We start from the raw sequence: 4769 nt of genomic DNA on the forward strand, positions 1-4769 counted from the left end.
TGAGCCAAGATCGCACCGTTGCACTCCATACTGGGTAATAAGAGCAAAACTCTATCTCAAGAAAAAAGAAAGAAACTGGCTAAAACCTCCCAAAATCAAGATGGCTACGAGCTTGACCTCTGGTCGTCCTCACTGCTACACTCCCACCAGCCCCATGACAGTTTACAAATGCCATGGCAACATCAGGAAGTTACCCTATATGGTCTAAAAAGAGGAAACATGAATAATTCACCCCTTGTTTAGCATATCATCAAGGAATAACTTCCCCCCACACACGGCTTCCCTCTCCTCCTCCCTCTGTCACCCAGGCTGTAGTGCTGTGGCATGATCTTGGTTCACTGCAACCTCCACCTCCCAGGTTCAATTCTCCTGCCTCAGCCTCCCAAGTAGCTAGGACTACAGGTGTCTGCCACCATGCCCAGCAAATTTTCATATTTTTAGTAGAAACAGGGTTTCACTATGTTGGCCAGGGTGGTCTCAAACTCCTGAATTCAAGTGATCCACTTGCCTTGGCCTCCCAAAGTGCTGGGATTACAGGCATGAGCCACTGTGCCCAGTTAGTTCCATTTTATATAAATGAAATCACACAGCCTATATACATTTTGGTCTCTTCCTTTTTTGAATTATTTGACTATTTTTTAGAGTTCCATTTTACTGTATTCATTGGCTTTTTAGCTATATTTCTTTGCATTATGATTTCAGTGGTCATACCAGGACTGACAAATATAGCCTTAATGTTTCTCAGTCTACTTAAAAAGTAATATAGTAGAACGTAATGAAAAAATACAGAAACCTTGTAACCAGGTCCATTTACCACCTGACTTTCTGTTACGTACCATTGCCCCTTAGTATCCATGAGAGATTGGTTCCAGGACCTTCTATGAACACCAAAATCCAAGGATTCTCAAGTTCTTTATGTAAAATGGTATAATATTTGCATGTAACCTACACACATCTTTCCATATTACTTTAAATGATTTCTAGATTACTTATAACACCTATACAATGTAAATACTATATAATTATTATACTGTATTTTTAAATGTATAGTTATAAAAATTGTTGTAGTTTTATTTTTTTCCAAATATTTTTGACTTGAGGTTGGTTGAATCCTCATATGTGGAACTCACAAACAGGGACAAGTGACTATATTTTTTTAACTAAGAGAAAAATAGTTACTTATATTTACTTATGTATGTACCATCTTGATGCTCTACATTTATTCCTGATGATATGAGCTTCCTTCTGGTATAATTTTCTGCCAGCTTGAAGAACTTCCATCAACATTTCTTGTAGTATAAGTCTGATGGCAACACATTGTCTTTATTTTCCTTAATTTGAAACCTTGTCCAGGTGCGGCTGCCCACACCTGTAATCCTAGCACTTTGGGAGGCTGAGGCTGGCGGATTGCCTGAGCCGAGGAGTTTGAGACCAGCCTAGGCATCATGGTGAAACCCTGTCTCTACTAAAACAAACAAACAAAAGAAAAACAAAAATTAGCTGGATGAGGTGGTGCATGCCTGTAGTCTCACCTACTCAGGAGGCTTGGGTGGGAGGATACCTTGGGGGTGGGAGGATGGCTTGAGTCTGGGAGTCAGAGGTTGTAGTCAGCTGATTACGTCACTGCACTCCAGCTTGGGCGATAGAGCTAGACATTGAAAAAAAAGGAAGAAAAGAAAAGAGAAAAGAAGGAAGGGAGGGAGGGAGAGAGAAAAGAAAGAGAGAAAGGGAAAGAAAGAAACTGTCTTTATTTAGTGTTGCGCAGTGGCAGTATCATAGCCAATGAGGTTTATCCGAGAGGTGATTATTGCTAATTGAAAACTTTTCCCAATACCCTGCCATGACGACTTGCAATATGGTCAGCATTGGCAATTTTTGACAGTCTCTACAGAGACTGAATAAAAAATAAATAAATAATTAATTAATTTAAAAAAAAAACAACTGTCTTTTAATCCCTAGAAGTTCTGCTTGGATCTTATTTTATGGCTTCCATTTCTTTGCTTATGTGTTTATTTCCCTTACATCCTTGAGCATAGGGAATATATTTATTACAACTATTTTAATGTCCTGGTCTGCTAATTCCATCATCTCCATCATTTCCGGGTTTGTTTCTATTGATTGATTTTTCTCTTACTTATAGGTCATATTTTTCTGCTTCTTCACACATCTGGTAATTTGTTTTACTCTGGACATTGCAAATTTTATATTGTTGCATGCTAGATTTTGTTGTGTTTCTTTAAAGGGTATTGGATTTCTTTTCTTTGCAGGCATTTAATTTACTTGAGAATTCATTTGAACAGCCCTTTTAGGGTAAGGTAAGTATAGAGTAGTGTTTATTCTAGGGCTGACTCATCCCCATTTCTTAGACTTGGCCTCTGGAATTTTTACAGAATGTCCCTACAGCCATTAGTCAATGAGTTCTCACCATTCTGTCAAGAGGGAACTTATTTTTTATCTTTTCATTCATTCATTCTTTTTTTTTTTTTTTTTTTTTTGAGACAGAGTCTTTCTCTGTCACCCAAGCTGGAGTATAATAGCGTCATCTTGGCTCTCTGCAACCTCCTCTTCCTGGGTTCAAGCGATTATCCTGCCTCAGCCTCCCAAGTAGCTGGGATTACAGGTGCCTTCCACCACACCTGGCTAATTTTTCTATTTTTAGTAGAGATGGGGTTTCACTATGTTGGCTAGGCTGGTCTCAAACTCCTGACCTCAGGTGATCCACCAACCTCAGCCTCCCAAAGTTCTGAGATTACAGGTGTGAGCCACTGCACCTGGCCTATTTATTATTTATTTTAGAGACAGGAGTCTCACTGTGTTGCCCAGGCTGGACTAGAACTCCTGGGCTTAAGGGAGCCTCCTGCTTCAGCTTCCCAAGTAGCTAGGACTACAGTCATGCATCCCTGTGCCCAGCTAATTTATTTTAGAAAGAGCTTTTGGAAATACAATTTTCATAGCAAAACTTTTAAATTCAATAGAAGATAAAATTGTGTAACTCTTCCATTAAAGGTAGAATAAAAAGATAAAGAAATAGGTGGTATGGAATCAAATAACAAAATGAGCGACACAGACCATGAGGTTCAGTTTCTGGCTAATAAGAATTCTGGGGGCAGGTTAGGGAAGCAAAAAAGAAAATAAAAGTTTTCAAGGAAGAAATGCAAGAAAACTTCCAGGACTGAAGAACATGAGTTTCTAGAATGAACGGCTCACCAATTACTTAGCACAGTGAACACATGAAAAAGAAAAAAAAATTACTTATCATCAAGGCATGTTTTCATGAAATTTTAGAACACTGGAAATAAACAAAGATCCTGTGGTAGGCGAGAAAACTGCCCCCGCCTCAGGATGTCTATCTTCTAATCCCCAAACCTGTGAATTTGTGAGGTTATGGCAAGAGGGAATCGAGGTTGCTAATCAACTGACTTTAACACAGGGAGATTGTCCTGGATTATCTGGATGGGTCCAGTGTAACCACAAGAGTCCTTAAAAGTAGAAGACAGAGGCATGAAAGGGAGAATTGGACGTGGCAGCCTGTGAAGGACTTGGCCCAAAGCTGCTGCCTTTGAGATGAAGGAAGGGACCATAAGCCAAGGAAAGTGGGCAGCTTCTAGAAGCTGCAAAGGGTAGAAGCAGATTTTCTCCTAGAGCCTCTGGAAGGAATCCATCCAGCCAACACTTAGATGGCCCAGTGAGATCCGTGTTGGACTTCTGATCTACTCTAAGACAGTAAGTTTGGGCTGAACACAGTGGCTCACGCCTGTAATCCCAGCACTTTGGGAGGCCAAGGCAGGCAGATCACGAGATCAAGAGTTCGAGACCATCCTGGCCAACGTGGTGAAAAAATACTAAAAATATAAAAATACTAAAAATATAAAAATTAGCTGGATGTGGTGGTGAGTGCCTGTAGTCCCAGCTACTCGGGAGGCTGAGGCAGGAGAATCACTTGAACTCAGGAGGCAGAGGTTGCAGTGAGCTGAGATCACACCACTGTACTCCAGCCTGGCCACAGAGCAAGACTCTGTTTCAAAAAAAAAAGAGTAAGTGTGGCTGTTTCGGTGGCTCTCGCCTGTAATCCCAGCATTCTGAGAGGCCGAGGAGGGTGGATTGCCTGAGCTCAGGGATTTGAGACCAGCCTAGCCAACATGGTAAAGCCTTGTCTCTATTAAAAATAGAAAAATTAGCCGGGGGTGCACACCTGTAATCCCAGGTACTTGGGAGGCTGAGGCAGGAGAATCACTTGAACCTGGGGGGCAGAGGTTGCAGTGAGTGTGATCACGCCACTGCACTCCAGCTTGGTAACAAGAGCGAAACTGTGTCTCAAAAAAAAAAAAAGGTGGGCCAGGCACGGTGGCTCACGCCTGTAATCCCAGCACTTTGGGAGCCCGAGGCGGGTGGATCACGAGGTCAAGAGATCGAGACCATCCTGGTCAACATGGTGAAACCCCGTCTCTACTAAAAATACAAAAAATCAGCTGGGCGTGGTGGCGCGTGCCTGTAATCCCAGCTACTCAGGAGGCTGAGGCAGGAGAATTGCCTGAACCCAGGAGGCGGAGGTTGCGGTGAGCCGAGATCGCGCCATTGCACTCCAGCCTGGGTAACAAGAGCGATACTCCGTCTCAAAAAAAAAAAAAAAGTTTATGTTGTTTTAAATTGCTACATTCTTGATAATCTATTACAATAGCAACAGAAAACTGGTGCAGCTCCTAAAATCTTTCACAGAGAAAACGCCAATCACATTAAAAAAATCAAGGAATAGTTCAGGCGGGGTGGCT

At 41.8% G+C, this 4769-nt stretch overlaps 1 non-coding gene across 1 annotated transcript; it reads left to right on the plus strand.

The window, feature by feature from the left end:
* Window positions 1–1753: 1753 nt before the first annotated feature.
* On the plus strand, window positions 1754–1894 carry LOC116550508. Its single transcript, XR_004268460.1, has one exon. It is a non-coding gene; the product is annotated as a U4 spliceosomal RNA (small nuclear RNA).
* Window positions 1895–4769: the final 2875 nt, after the last annotated feature.

This window comes from Sapajus apella, unplaced genomic scaffold (assembly GCF_009761245.1).
Source record: "Sapajus apella isolate SASKATOON/1434 unplaced genomic scaffold, GSC_monkey_1.0 scaffold7, whole genome shotgun sequence".
Classification (NCBI taxonomy): domain Eukaryota; kingdom Metazoa; phylum Chordata; class Mammalia; order Primates; family Cebidae; genus Sapajus; species Sapajus apella.